Genomic DNA, 17,492 nt, shown 5'->3' with positions numbered 1-17,492 from the left:
TATCAACACACAGACACACCTACATGCATACAAAGAGCACTACTAAGTGAGCCAAATAGTACTATTACTATCAACACTATTACAGGAATTGTTAATACACACTCACCAGCATGGATAGGCTGCATTGCAGTTATACCAGAGGGTCCTGCAGACATGAAGAAACTAATGTCAGTGGGCACAACTGTGCCATTGTTACTGAGTATAATACAGGTCAGGAGTACAACAGTCGCCTTTCACGGGTCAGCAGCTAATATTGAGGATATCACACTTGCACATTAAATACTATGGTGACAGCTACAAACCAAGGACACACCTCACACATGCATTAACTACCAGTGTACACAACAGTCAACTATACATATGACATATTACCTGCCGTTCACTGTCTTGCTGCTGTGTGGCTCCAGCCTCCATCATGATGCATGTCTGCTGCTGTTGTTGTTGCTGGTGGACTGGAGCCACTACACTCAGGAGTAGTCCCTCCAGTCTGGTGAGTGGGGATGTGTAGACACCCACCACCTGTGGCGACCTGTTGCCTGTGGATATCTGACGCACGCTGATGGACATGTCTGATTAAATCACTGCAGTGTTGTCGTACCTGCTCATATGTCCTATTATGCGTGCCTATATCATTTACCCGACGGACAAGGTCTTGCCACAGTGCAGCCCTCTCCTGCTGATTCTGGCTGGTGCGGGAAAAGAGTATTGCATAGTCCCGCACCAGGCTCTGGTGTATCTCCTCATCCTCAGCTGTGGAGTAGGTGGGGTTCCACGGGTGGGCCATGTACCTGAGAAAGAAAATAACCTGGTATCAGCAATATATGTCAGCAGACTTTGGCACACATACTACACATGCTACTCAACTGTTATGATACAACATATCTCACATATGTAGCATCTGTCTGTCTATTGGTGGATACACATGTAGATGGCCAGGTATCAGTGCTCGGCCAGCAACTATGCAACAGTACCTGGCAGACTCCATACGACATACTACCAAACACCAGCAGTCAGAACACCGATTCAGGTCAGAAGCACCTCCTCACTCTGGGGGTTTGTATCTAGGTACTGTATGGCCTACATCGGCAACTACTGTGGGCTGACCACACACTGATTGCCCTGGATATACATATCCCACCTCCACCACCAGCACAGATGACTATAGTGCATAACATTACAGATACAAACTTTACACTTTGTAACAGTGATATGGTATCCTTACAGCCCACTGGGCCAGTGGCAGATGCAACCCACAATGGTGACCCCTACACAATTGCTTTCTACAGACATCTCCAAGAATGCATGGATCATGCAATCCCATATATGACCAAGACACTCTCCACAAAGGGACAGCATCCTGTCTGGTGGACCCCAGCCATAGACAGAGTGTATTACAGAAGATGGAAGCTACTGCAAGACAGAGCATCATTCACTGAAGGGAGGGCATGTCTGAGCAGCACTTGTAAGGATCTATTTCCCATCATACTGACTACATGGGCAACATTGAGAGGGAAATCAAGAGTGACACTACAGATGACCAGAAGGCCTTCTTCAGTTATGTTAGCAACCTGGTCAGGAGCCATCCTCTATGCCCATAGGTAGTACACAACACATATTTCACTGACACCACAGATATCAACAACATTGTGGTGGACAGGTTCAGTGCAGGTGTCACCCCGCCCTCTCCCCTGTAATAAGGCATAGTTATCCCAGCTGACTGTAACCTCCCCGTCATCACAGATGTCCAGGTGAGAGACACCCACAGGACAGCAGAATACACAACATGGATGGGACCTGATGGTATCCCCAGTTGCATGCTACATAACCTCTGACAGGAGCTAAACACACATATAGAAGTGCTATGTAACACTAGCCTGACTACAGGATATGTACCTGTACACTGGTGCACAGCAGCAGTGGTTCCACTCCATGAAGGAGGCACCTCACCATACCAATACAATACAACACAATACATTACATTACAATACAATACTATACAATATGCTATTGCCCCTGTGTCTACAGCAGCGTACTGTTCTGCTACCCTGACCATTGTGACACATGTGGTGTGATGGTACCTGCTGCTGTCACACAGTTACACAGGGTGACTCATATGGCATATTACCTATCTGACTAACATTCAGCAGGGGTATGTGTGACATGTACTCATGGGGAGTCTCGCTTCTTAACACTGTGTGGTTTATTGCAGGGTGTGTCTTATCTGTGAGTAGGAACTCTTACCTCCACATGTGCACACTATTGCAGTGGCACGGACGACACACAGCAGACATTTAGGTTGTGGATGGTGGGAGGTGTTACTATGGTTGTTGGACATCTGTCATGGGTGTGACCTCCATATGTAAATCTGGGAGTGGTAACATCTATGTGGGTGTACTCTGTGGTGTTGTCAGTCACTGTGCATTGGTAATGTGTTTGAGTGCATTGTCACAGTGTTGTACATGTCACTGTGTCCTTCTCCATATCTGTTGCTGTCATGTGAGGTCCATACCATGGCATCCATTATGTGGTGTGGGGGGTACACCGACCTACATGTCCATACCTGACTCACCATGTCTGCAGACACATACCATGTGCAGGTATTCCAGGGATAGTGTGCCACTGTGACTATCATTGGGGCCACTATTGTACACATTTCTGACCCTGCTCACCCCTGACACATGCAGTGGTGGGCGGCCAATCACATATCTGGTGGTTACTGGTGTAGGTGATCTGGAATGTGGTATGATACTCGCGATTTGACACTGGTGTTCACTCCATGCCTTTGTCACCAGGCACCTGTTGCAATACATCTGTACACATGTGCCTCACTCAGACTTTATATACATCTCTCTCTCTCTCTCTCTATATATATATATATATATATATATATATATATATATATATGTATATGATATATAGATATATATATATATATATATATATGTATATATATATATATATATATATATATATATATATATATATGTCCGTATACATATACATATATATCTATATTGATGTACATATATTGCTATAGATGTGGAGGGGCACAGAGGGGTGTGAGTGACAGAGGGGTGGGACAGGCTGTGTTGCAGGTCATCATATACAATCATACCTGTAGGTAGTCAGATTAGTCTGTCTATGTATATGTATCTACATATATCTATATCTGCATGTGTGCATTACATAGATATGTTGGTACAATATTCTATCGACATCTGTCTATGTATTCCTACATCTCTCTCTCTATGTATGTATACATATATGCATATCATATATATATATATATATATATATATATATATATATATATATATATATATATACATATATATACACATACATATGTTGACATACATACATATCCATATGTTAGACAGGTATATCAACATATTTGTCTACCATACTGTATACACACACTAACATACTGCTAAACATACATAGCTGTGTAACCTAATTTGTACATGGCACTACAACCTACAATCAAACAACATTGATATATGCACATAGATGCTCTCACATACAAATGTATGTACAGCCTTCACTGATAGTTGCTGTATGTCTCCTGCCCTTTACACATCTTCATATACATATGGATACAGACCAATGACACATATGGAGGGTTCACAGTATGTAAACCTTTATAGTATTACTTTACATTACCTGTGTTTGTCACAGCTGCTTGTGTTGCCATCTGGTTCTCTGTCCTGCTGCTCCACTTCCCAGTTGTCAGCTTTCAGGTAGCTGTTGCTGAACAATTTGTTTGTGTCTGCTTAATTGCAGTTTTCTCTCTCTCTCTCTCTCTCTCTGTCTCTGTCTGTCTCTCACGTCCTTCTCAGGGTGCAATGAAAGTATTGCATGCGTGGACATGGAGTACAGCATACTTTTGTAGGTATCTGCATATGCCCATGTGATGGCCTCTGCACCAATTGTTAGCCAGCATTTGCTAATTGCATGCAGCCAGTTGTGTACTGATTGCAGTTCTCACTGTGATTTCAGAACAGTGCTATAAAAGGTGTGTGAGATAGGTAGCCCTTTCAGATGTTAAGGGCAGGGACCATGCTGTTATGCTGTGGACAATGTTCTGTGAGTGTAAAGGTTGGTATCTCTCTCATATTTCCAGGTGTGTTGTAGATTAACATTCCTCCATTCATTTCTCCAGTTTCCTGTACTAACTGTGTATGTACACTGACAACTACAACTACTACTATTGTTAATGTGTGTGTGTGTGTGTGCTTTCCTTTCACTTTTGCTTGCACTCTGTTGCTAAGGCTTCAATAGTTGCCCTTTACAGTCACTACTTGTATGCCTGCTAGGTGTCTTGACTGTAGTGTGCTGCTGTAGCTTTCCTATTTTCCATGTACATTCACACCTTGGAATGCTTGCTATATCTGCTAGGGTGTTACAGCATGCAGTGTGGTCTGGCCATGGTGTGGGCCTTGACATCTATTAGGGTATTTGAGTATGCTGCTGAGCAGGCCCCAGAGACTTTCAGGTTCATCAGTTATGTGCCTCATGGAATGGTACATATCAGTGGGGTACACCCATTAAAATGTCTGGTATGCTGCAGTTGTGACTGTGGGTTAGCATGAGCATATGTATTACTACACTTTTTCTGCCATGTGAGTGGTGAATACTTTCCGGACTCCATAGTTACCATTGCATGTGTTACACCTTTCTGCCTACTGTTTGTACATTTCACATGGGGTCTATGGGGCATCCCTGTAAGACATTCACTGTTGCTATGTCTAGGTTCTTAACTATTCAAATATGGTGGTGTTGGACCCGTCATGTGTACAGATATTTGCAGGCTGTCCACATTTCTGCCTCATAATTTGGTCAATATCTCATGCACACCTTTATCTGGCAAGTCAGTCTGGGCTCAAGTCAGAATATGGTGACAAACATTCAAGTTCCAGACTGCATACCCTTCCAAACATCCCATAAGGTATAGACCCTGTTACTTTCTGAACTGTCTGCGTTTGTTGTAACTTTATTTGTAATGTGTCCTTGGTTTTGGGCCTTTGCTCCACATATTTTATTACTTGGTCCGGATGTGTTCCTGTAAGAGGTTGTGGGGTATGGGCAGTGCTTATCCTGCTGTGAGTATGTGTGTTTCTTGCAAGGTGCTATGGTGACATTATTACCTACTAGCTTCCAACTAGCATGGCTGTTTCTGTTCACACACTACTATTATGGAAATCCACCAGTTTTGTTTGTGATTCTAAATGTCATGCTTTGTGTACTACACATCTATATTCCCTTTACATTCATTCCTACTGTTACATGATATATTTACTTTAGCACAATGTTTTTATATAAGAGTCATGGCTTAGTGGTAAGTCATGCAGACTATAGTTGCCAAGGTCCTGGGTTTGGGACTCGCAGTGGGATTTTATTTTTCTTTTGAACTGAGTACAGGACCTGTCAATCAAAGTGCCTAAGGCACTTTTAAGCAGTTGTAACTGGTTAGCGCTGGTTTGCGGAGCTCACATGCGCACTGGCGGTTAGCTCAGCGCACTGGCGCACACCGCTTACAACCGCTTAAGCGTGCTTACTCTTGCGCACACCAGCTATTTTCCTTGAAAGAAAAGAAAATGGGGAGACAGGAAAGTGGTGAAAAAGGGGTCACAAAGAGGGTAAGACAGTAGGGAAACAAGCTTGGGATGTGCAGGAGGGATGTAGGTAAGGCCCATAGCTGCCCATTTCTTCAGCAGCAACAGCTGTGCATATGTATGTAATTTGGTGTGACATTTGAAACCTTCCACCCCTGAGAGAGGTGTCAGGACAACAATAATACTTGTTGTACAGCCAATTGGAATTGATAGGTTCCATGTCCAGTAGACATGTGTGCGGAATGGGCAGCTATGTATGGGGCGTAATTTTTTGTGGGTACAGAGTGCCCTTTTTTTTTTTATTTTTTCAGGTGAGAGTGGTATGTCAGGTGAAGGTAGTCGGTACAGCTTTGGAACTAGGTTGGGTAGGTTAACAGACAAGACAAACAAGACGCATACAGGGGCGGTGTATGACACGTGTGGGGGTTACACAATTGACGGGGCGGAGGTTTGGATATCCAGAGCCCATGAGCCCACAGATGGCAACAGTGGAACTGATATCCCCACCCATAGGCAGTTGCCACTGTTCCTTCACTGCCCAGGACGGGCTGTGCTGGGGGCTGTGAGGCGGGGCAACGGGCATGCCCGTTAGTGCGCCACCCGTGCCTCGAGCTGGCATAGGGGCTCAGGACAGAGTCCCGAATCTCCCACGCACCACAGTCCGGACGCTACGGAGGGTGAGTGGTGGATCTCCTCCGGCCACACTTGCAGAGGGCGAGCCCCATCCCTGCAGTGCTTCCACCCGCAGGTGGCACAGGGCCACGGAGGAGGGTCCGGACTCGGCACTAGTGCCAGGTGCACTCGCCAGCTGAGGTGGGAGAGGTGGGTCGCTGGAACCCGCCTTCCCTGTCGTTCTATGTTTTGCATTATGTCATGACAGTTTGGGTTAGTGACATATAATACCATTCACAATTAGTTGTAACAGCATGCATTAGTATTCCCATTAACCAAACACAGATATTCACACCATTGAACAGCGTGCATAACACATGCATAATTTGAACAGTAATACACAGTCCAACAACATGCAGGGTTGATTGATGGCAACAGGCCATCAGGTGTGGATGTATGAACAGGGCGGATGCATCAACAGACATGCAAATATATATGACCCAACAGGACAGGCATCCAGGGGTGGTAATTGTGATTGCACATACCATTTTCACGTGGAATGGGTTATAGGTGGTTAGAGGGTGGGGTAAATAAAGTAATATTAACACCTTGAATACAAATACATATGCTGTACATTTCTAATAGCTACAGTTATATACACACTACTGTTCTAACTACAGTGTCCTATATGTTAACTACTTAACCTTGCAGATGGGACTGTTACTGCAACATCAATCTACATTTTATTGCTGTTCATACACATTCATATCGAGCTTTGTTCAGATACATCATCCTGTTACCTTTGCTTTATATACTTGTAGACAAGTGTGGATGTTTGGTATATCAGACAATCATCCTATCTGCGTATTTCAGACTGGGAGCAACATATCCAGATTTTGGTGTACACATTCCACATGCAGCAACACTTTGAACAGATTTTGCTGTTTGGTTCTGAGTCTCACATGCATTTAATTCTGTCCTAACTGCAGTATAGTTTATTTAGGGGTTATTACTACTGTATTGCTGTATTCCTGACACTTTCTCACACTCTCTCACTTGCTTTCATGTTACTATTCAGACTGGTACTTCTAGGCTTTATTGACATGTTTTAACAGTAGTTATTACAGTTCTTTCCAGCAGTCTCACTTCTGTCATGTTTCAGTATTTCCACAGGGATATATTTCACACATGTGATTTCATCCTCTTCTGCAGCTATACTTTACATGCTGCTGCAGGTTGTGTACTATTTTCTTACAGGCAGGGCAGTTTTATTTCAAAATATATGTTGGACAGTGTCATGTTTAGTTTACACTTACAGGCTGGGAACTGTTGTAATCAGGCAATACTTGCATACACTTTCACACTGTTACTTGCAGATTTAATTCCTTCCTGGCTACACTGCACTCTTTGCTGACTGTCATACATTTATATATCTTTACAGTTACTAGTAGTGGATTACTGACCTGCCTGGTGGCGCAACCGCACCAGCCTATCGGCATAGGCTCTGCGGTTCGCAGAACGGACACCTGCAGCTGTAATATAAATGAAGTAATATTGGAATACACATCTCCATAATTTCAGGTAGTTTAACTTTCTACATACATAATTAATTGTTACTTACTCAGCGGTGGGGCGTTGGGTGATTGCCGGGCCTCCTGGATCCAAAGGTTCAGTTGGTCCTGCTTGCGTCTCTTCATGTCCGCATGGTGGTGACGGACCTGCTCACCTGTCCTTGGAATTCCTGTGGCACTGGTGAGTTCATGAGCCAACTGGTCCCACGGCTCAGCCCTGTACGCTCCCCAGAGGACCTGGCCCTGCATGAGTTGGGCCTCATGGTTGTGGACTAGGAGCCAGGCCATGTACCTGGACTCCTCAACACCCCACCTCTGTGCTCAAAAGCGACTACCCTCTCCTACACCTGACATTCTGCCTGCAGGTCTGTTCTACAATCGTTTATGCTGTGTATTCCCACCTATGGGGCTTATATAGTCCGTTTTTCCCGCACATATCTGTGATTGGCCAGTTTGGAATTGTATCAACTTCAGTAAACCTGCATTGTCATGCTGTAGTTTGTATTCATTCCTATATATGAGCTATTATTGCATTTCTAGGTACTGCTGTCATGGCTTAGTGGTTCTGTACCTTGACTATGGTGTATAGCATCCTGGGTTCGAACCTGGCCACTGCTTTTTATTTTTCATGACTGTCTAGACATGTTGAGGGGTGTGTCTGTGTAAAGGCAGTTTGGATACGGCTTGCTCATCGTTGCCCGTCGGTTAGCTTGTTTGCGTGGTGCGCAGCTCCGCGCAAACGGGGTACGCTGGTTTAAGCCTCATTTGGCTATCGGCACGCATATTCCGCTCAGCTCAGTTAGGAGCACATATATTTAGCATGGTAAACCACTGCTCAGCTACGGGCACTCAGTTTGCACCAGTTGGACCAATGCTTATCTACGGGCACATACACTCACTCTGTTGTACTGTAGCTCATCTATGGGCACATCTGGCAGTTTATATTCATTTCTTAGCTCACATTTATTCAATATAAATGGGATATTTCATTGCATTTTACATATATTCTGGTTTTATGTGTACATATGTGTCAGGGACTTGTTTCCTGCTTATTTTGCAAAAAAAAAAAATTTGCGTTGTGGGGGCTCGAACCATGAATGCCTGCTCTGCAGCCGGCATCTCTACCACTACGCTATTGCTTCCTTGCTTATTTTGCATATTTAGTTCTTATATGCTTTCCCATTGACTGCTAACTGTAGCTGCGCTACGGGCACGCCAGCAACGAGCGCACTCACGGTTAAACATCTTTACAATTTAAAAAATATGACATGTTCATTTAGATTGTTTTATGTTTAATAGTCTGTAGGGGCATGTGTTGTGTTGTGTTTATTCACATTTCCGTGGACTCTGTTGTGGGTGTCTACTTTGGGCACTTTTACACTTCTGGGGGCGTGTCCGCTTGCAGGGCTCAGCCTACGGACACGCCCCCTACTGTCTTACACGGACCGTGTTCGACTTAGGTGTGATTCAGCATGCTCTCATGAATATGCAGAGCATGCTGACATCACTCCGTTTAACTGCAGCCTCCATGTAAGAGTTATAACTCTTACACGGAGGCTTCGTGAATCCTGGGGATAGTCTAGTAATGGCAATCAGTAAAACAAACCAATAACATTCACCTTTTCAAACTCTGCAATTTTAAAACACTACTGATCGAACATGTCTCATTTAAGCCTGGAAACATACAAGCATTAAGCTTTATTTGCCATTTTAATTCTAGTTCCTCCAATAATAAAGGCATAGGTGCCCCCCTTTTATTAATTGTCACCTGATCCAATACTAAGAATCTAAAACTATGGTTCACATATTCAGATGCATGCTTAGTAAGTGCATTATCAGGTTTATTTCTACTTATCGCGTGTTCAATCAGTAGTGTTTTAAAATTGCAGAGTTTGAAAAGGTGAATGTTATTGGTTTGTTTTACTGATTGCCATTACTAGACTATGTCTAGTTATGTAAAGTGAGCTATTTAATTTTTGACTATAACGATAGTTTTAAGTTATTATTTTAGTTAGTAACCACACCTCAAGGACGACAACTTAAGTTGTGGTTTAGATAAGGAAATGTAATGTATAATGTTTAGAGGTTTAAGAATATGTGAAATCTAAATTGTTTGTTAACCTCAGCTATTAACATTTTTCCTGAAGAGCTTGATACCTTTGTCACTATTGTTACCCTTGTTGTTTTAAGCCACATATGAGTGGATGGTTTTTTAAAAAAGTACTTAGGTGCTTTATTAATTAATTGTTGTATTTGATTGAGTAATTGCCTTTAACTATTTAAACGGTTATTTATGTTGAATTTTTTGTCTGAGGAAGTCTGTACATTGTACCGACGAAAAGCGCTTTACTATTAAATTGTTTGCTACCGGCTGACACTTGTGCCTGATTTCTCTTGCCTTAGCAGTCCATTGTTGGATTCGCTTAGTGTGTCTGTTTGTAACACATAAAAAATATAACAAAAAAAGTGAAAAAGGGGGAGATAAATCAAAGGAAAATTGATTTAGTATAAAGCAACATATTTTGCTATAAATAACTAATTAAATGATAAAAATGACAGTTTCTACTTACCAACAAGATGGCCATTGGGCATCGACCTAGGCAGGAGGCGACATTACAGTGAGCTACTGTGTCAGATATGGGAGTTATGTGCACTGCTAGGATGCTGGCCAGACATTTTGATGATGCACTCCTATGCATCGCACACTACCTGACAGTTGAAGGAATGATGGCCCTTCCTGTTGTGGTACCTCCCCTCTGTGGACTAGATGAGGCCCTAATTGCAACATGGGTACAATCTATCACACCAAGCACCTCAGGGAAATGTATCTCCCCATAAAAGGCACTCATAGTCTGGGCTCAGCTCTGAGGTGACACTGGGAAATAGATACATGCACCAAGAGGACATTTAGGAAATGCGGCAGTATTCTCAAGACAGAAGACTGAGAAAAGCCCAGTGTATCCCCAGTCTGTTTCTATAAGGTGCCCATGGCAAGTATAGTGAAAGTTATACATACCATAGTATCCACAGGGATAGGTAGGCCATGCATCCCCCCAGTACCTGTGTGGGGACTAGACCAGCTCCCTAAGACCCGTAAAATATCCCTTTTCACTCTGAACCTATCAAGAAATTTCCTGATTATCCAAACTAGAATGAGTTATTCTCTGTGTATAACTTAGTCTTATTCACCAATGACCACACTGGGCACATGCTGTTTTGGCTTGGCCAAGACAAGCAGCTCTCACCAGCAAATAGCAATGCTAGCAACAAAAGAGAGCATTTTTGCTAATTGCACAGTAGATACAAAAGTTGTAAATCTGCCTTTTATAATGAATCTCCGTACAGAGGGAAAATGCATTAAATATAACTATGAATCATAAACATGTGGTAGGAGGACTTATTAGCATACAGCATTTTACATCTCTCATTTACATCTCATTACTACTTCATTTAATTATGTTTATGCACTGTCATCATACATTAGCAAAAATAGCCTCTATGAATTGTGCCTTTGATGTGCTTACGTGCAACCACACTGAATGCCTTAATGTGCCCATGCAATGACTATGAATGCCATCCTTTATTTTGCATAAAACAGTGATGTTATTTCTATGTCATTTGTAGTTATTTAAAATGTTTATGGGTAGCATTAACATATTAAAAACATCAAAGTTTTGAGCACGTACGAAAAAAATCTCAAAAAATAAAAACTGAAAATACCTAGAATTTTAACAATAAAAATCAGTAGAATGTTTCTTTTGTACACATTCTCTAAACTGAAACATTACAATACAATATTAGCATCATTTCCTGTTAGCTCCAAGCTATTTTGCATAATTTATTTGTTCTTTTCTCAGTAAATATGTACACTTTGCTAAGCTATTGAAATTTTGTTTGAAATGAATGCAGTCAAGACATATAAAACAAAAAAAAAAAATATGTATTAACTTGTGTGAAATAACTCATAGTTTATCATTCTGTTTTGTTTTTTGAACATTTCGATATAGTGTACTTCAAACAGATTTACACATAAGCATTTTCTCTAAATATATGTTTTCTTTTTTTTTACACTGTTATAACATGAATACAAGCATTGAATGTAACTGTCCTTATCTATAATGTATTATCCTTGTCTCAAAAGTTATAATTAATTCATAGAAACATTGTTATAGCCAGGTGTCTCTGCACGCATTCTGCTGTGCTGTGCTGTCTGCTTGAATTTGTGGGTAATAAAAATGCATGAGACATTGCTTAAAGATGATGTATGAGACATTGCTTAAAGATGATTTTACTCAGATGCATGGCGGAACATGAAACAACACCAGTATGCTTACAAAAGCCTATCTGTAAAAGATTGCCCTAGGCTGCAGGTCATGCAAAATTTAAAAATTAATCCGAGTACCTTGATGAAATGCAAACTTTTTAAATTGCAAATGAATAATAATATTCATTTCTGTATTCATGCACAATATAAGATAGTTAAATAATAATGGCTTAATTTGTAAATGCAATCTATATTTGATAACTAAATTTAAAAGATTTTTGAGGGGAAAAACAGAACTAGGTTCCTCTTCCTTTCTTTTTGAAAGGATGCATACTATGATTAATGGTTCTCCAGGAACTTTGTTTATTCCCTCATTTGCTATTGGTTGAGCCAATAATTATGTGTTGCAGGATTTATGCCCCTAGTAAAACGTGCAAGTGTATGTTATTCAAAGACCACAGTGTTTCCTTAAACAACAGCTTCCTTGAAACCTATCCCATCATGGATGTCATGCCATATATGTTTCAGACCTCTGATCATTGCTTGTAGTGCAGATAGCAGCCTTTTTTTTACTAATTACATGAGATCACCTTCAACGGTGTCATATAATTCATTTTCCAGCATGGCCAAGAAATGCAGAAATTGTCATAACAAAACTTTCTTATTTGCAAATCTGCTTCACCATTTGGTTGCTAAATGACTTTGTTCTAGACTGTGTAGTCAATAGTCAGAATTAATAAAGAATAGAATTTATTTATTTTATGTATATATTTATTTATTTTATATTCTGAGTTTCTGCCCCACATTTGATAACCAGCAGACTGCCCACAATGTCTAGGCTGTTACCTCATAAATATCATACAGGCAGCCACAGCAGATCTTTCTTTTAGGACTTAACTCCCTCCCTCCAGTGGCTGACATGAAAACCCAGCTGTCATGCTATTACATCACCTTCTCCTTGTACACAGCCTGAAGGCTACTGTGCATCTGCAAATGGTCCAGATTCTGTATGCTGTACACTTATTCTCCACTGGATATCAGCATTTTAATAGGATATGCTACCCCCTACCTCAGGATGGATGAGCTGGTGTTGGTCACTCATCAACAGCATACATGTCATTTCTTCTAGTGTGTCAGTCAGTAATCAAGTCTGTGGTATCTGGGCCAAAGCCAAAGTCCATCTACATCACATTCCCAACATCCGTCATGGGATGGGGGATGGCATATCTCCTCCATAAAGATGGCTTAGCAACAGACCCAGGGAATTATAGACCTATAAGTGTGACCAGCCTCATCTTTATAGCCATGGAATGTATCATAATGAACCTCAGAAATAAAGGCATGTGACCTCCAAACCCTGGATCCAACCCAAGTTGGCTTCATCAAGGGCAGATCCTGCCTGTTAAACCTGGTGTATTTCTTCAAAAATGTGACCAGGGAATTGACGAGGGCAAATCTGTGCATACAGCATACTTCAACTTGGCAAAGGCCTTTGACACAATCCCACACTCACCGTCCCGGCTATGTTTTGAAAAGTAGCATGCAGGCTTACTCGAATAAGGCAAAGGAGCTATTTCATCCAAAAATAATTTAATAAACTCGAACCTTTCTCTTGTTAGCCTGAGGTGTTTTACCATCTTGTTTCACTATTTTGTTATTTATTTATATTGTTTTTAGGTCATGGATATAAATATGATGTATTATTATTAATTAATATTTATTTAGTGGTTTTTAATGTTGATGTTTATCAGTCATAGTATTAGGACAAATTGTAATTTTTAAGATATAAAGTATTTATTGTTTTTAAACATTTATGTATAGTCAAAAGTAAACACTGGCACTTTAAATGTAGCTCTAGAATGGCGCCAAAAAGATTTTAAAAGGAATAAAATTTGTGTTAACCAGATGTTCTGAGGAAGTCTGCTAGAGCAGATGAAAACGCTTAACATATGAATACATGGATGTTCGTCTTGAATTTTGTGGTTCGAGTTTATTAAATTATTTTTGAATGAAATAGCTCCTTTGCCTTATTCGAGTAAGCTTGCATGCTACTTTTCAAAACATAGCCGGGACGGTGAGGTTAACCGTCTTGTCACATCAGTTCTAGTGTTGTTGTTCGTCTTTGATTTTTTACGATCAACTGAATGTAAACCTCTTTGTTGTAAGATGGATTGCCAACTGGCTCACAAACCAGTCCTGCACTATCAAAGGGGGTGAATCCAACCAGCAGAACTGTCACCAGTGGGGTGCCGCAAGGTCAGTGCTGTGCCCCCTACTGTTTGGTATATACTTCTCAGAAGTTCAGGCAAAACTAAGGGGCAGTGGCTAACCAAATTTGCAGATGACTGCAAACTGGGTGCAATTACTGAATCCCCAAATTATGTCAGTTTACTTCAGGAGGGTTTTATGCAGCCCATTGACTGGTGTCTAAGTCATGGTCTCAAACTGAATGCAAAGAATTGTATCATCATTCCATTCTGTTAAAACAATGCCCCTATACACTATAAAATTAACAACAATACCCTATGTGCCTATGAAGTGGTAAGAGATCTGCGATCACAAGTAGACTGCAACCTTAACTTTGACCACCATGTGTCTACTGTAGTAAAAACTTTCGACATAGCACATTTGGTTAGCAAAGGCTTCGCCTCTAGAGCAAAGAAGGTTGTAACAGATTGTAAAGGCTTTAAGCCCTTAGTGGACAGCTTCCTGTAGTCAAGGGTACAGGGTTTGATTTGTTATAGCTCAGATGGCTTAGTGGTAAAGTGCTGTTGCTATGGTCTACAGGCTTCTAGGTTCAAGACCTACAAGGATTGATTATTTTACCTATACATCTAAAGAAATCCCAATCCCTCTGCACCACATGCTCCAGAGACCTCAACCTCATTACCACAATCAACAGAACATGCTGGAGTGATAGCTTCATAACACAGAGACTGCCCATGCTATGGAATAGACTTCCCATTTATATCAACCAGAGCACCTCGCTGGCCCTCTTCAAGAGAAATCTTGATGAGTGGATGGGAAATAGAAAATTCACCCCGGCGATCTTGACAGTGGCACTGGGAACTAAGGTCGGGTGGCACGATACAAGGGTAATCCTATGGGCTAGGCTTGTGAAGGCTTCAGGGCCATTAGCCTAGTACACACCTATGAACCTATACATCTCTGAACCTATACTCATCACTAATCAGGCCCATAATTGATTATAACACCCCTTTTGGCATGTATCATACAAAGCACCTGCAGCAATTGGAGAGACCTCAGAGGTTTCTAACTAAGAAGATCAAGGCACTCCAGCACATGCCTTACACAGACTGTCTAAAGTCTCTGTCACTATACTTAGTATCGTATAGACTTCTTAGCGGAGACTTATGCCAGAATTACAGAGCAATGTCTCACCCAAACCTAATGAATTTGCTGCACATCCATAAATCAAACAGGAGTACAGCTACCCATTCCGGGGATCTAAATATGACCTGCGACTTGAACAGGATGTGCTGGAGGTACAGATTTGTTTCCCAGTGACTGCTGTGTGTTTGGAATAGGCTTCCAATTCACGTGAAGCAGAACACTTCTATGACACTGTTCAAAAGGAACCTGGACAAGTGGATGGGGCACCTTAAATTCTTAACCAAATGAATAGTTGCAGAGGTGCAGTCCATAAGAAAAACACTGAAACCCAGAGTAGAAGGAACTGCCTAGGATTTTCTTTGTGAGATACTTTTGCAGCCTCTCTACTTGTTGCTGGTGTTTAGTGAGGTACATGCCAAATGGGGCATTGTACTCGATCGGCCTAATGAGGGAAGAGTAGAGGAAGACAATGACCTCTTTCTTTCTTCCTGGATGCAAAACCTTAGTAATGAGATGTACCACTGTTAGAAAAATGTGTATTTTGCTAGCTTAAAAGCAAAGTAGTATATAATGCATTTTATTCTACTAATCATATAGTAGTAAAATTAATTCATGTCTAAATGTGAAGTAGTCTTGAAACTGCAGTGTGGCTTGAAGCAAGAGCTGATCTCTGACCCTGGCAGAATGCTACCTTAGCAAGTTTTAATGTTTATGCTTTTCATAAGTGATTATCTGCTGGGTCAGGAAATTAAATGTGTGAAATAATGAAATCTTCTGCTTTTTCCTTTTGGGATGATCTGGCCTTGTATATGTGTTACTTAGCACGCAGCTGTGTGAGAAAGTATAACAGAGAACAAAGACATACATTAAAAGACTGAAGCTGCTATTGTAGTCGAACTGATATGAAACCTTGAACAAGTAACTTTACAGAAAGACATTGTGACTGGCTAGCTGGATAGCAAGGCCGTATTGTATCTAGAGGAAAAGTTTTTTAAAACATACAGCATCAGCAGATTAAAAGAATAGAGGCTTGTAAGCTAAAGTGATGTAGATGCCCTGTGACATGTCACGTCAGTAAGGTGGGCATAGCTTGAATGTTAAACCTATATAAAATTGTGTGCTTCCTGTTTCATGTCAGATAAAATTCTGTACTTGTATGGTTTTTTGCCTCCTGGTGTACACTAGTAAACTTTTGAATCTGAACTTCCTGTGTATTGAATTTTTAATTTTATTTAACAGTTTGGTCCTTCGCAGACGGAAAATTCCCTCAGACAGCTGCAGATCAGAGTCTATGGGTGGTCGAATACTGCACAGGAGAAGTTACCGAAACGGTTCTTCTTGGGTGAAAAGACCTTCGACTGAATTGTTGTGTAAAGAGGCTGGCCACTTTCTGATCTGTGGCCGAAGAGTGGACATTCGAACAGTTCAATACTGCTCAGGTAGGAAGAATTTGCCTTTTTCTGTTTTAGATCAGGGACTAGGTTACAGTATATTGTTGTCAAGATTTGTTTAGCAGATCAGGGACAAAAGGAAGTACTGTATATTTGGTCATAGATCAGGTTAACAGAATAAGGTAGGCAGTTATTCTAGATAAACTGTAAACAGGAACTAAGAACTTAATATCACGTGATAAAAAAAAGGGTTATGTAACATTTTCTTTGACATGGGTAATCAGTGCACTAAAACCTCGCGAGATCCGCCCCTAACCGAAGACGCAAAATACATGCAATTACAGCGTTCTGATAACGTTAGGTATTATACGAAATGGGTTAACAAATATGAATTTGATGGTAAACTAGATAAACCTTCACTAGTTAAACTCCTTAAACAGCTTAAATCTGATGCAGGAGGTCAGGCAAAAAAGCAATGCCAACTAGGCATTCCTCAAGCACACAGGTGAATTGAGGAAGCAAATCGTAGAGAACAGAAACTTAAAAATTCAAAAACATTATTTTTAGACAAAGAGGATAATAACTTGGTAATAGCGACAGCTCCTCCTCCTCCCTTACCCCCTCCCTTACTCTTTTCAGGATATGAAGCGAGTGGACAGGCTGGTCCGCCTCCGCGTTATCCTGA

Source organism: Protopterus annectens, chromosome 13.part0, assembly GCF_019279795.1.
Source record: "Protopterus annectens isolate FY-2018-M chromosome 13.part0, PAN1.0, whole genome shotgun sequence".
Lineage (NCBI taxonomy): Eukaryota > Metazoa > Chordata > Ceratodontiformes > Protopteridae > Protopterus > Protopterus annectens.
This window is presented reverse-complemented; position numbering follows the sequence as displayed.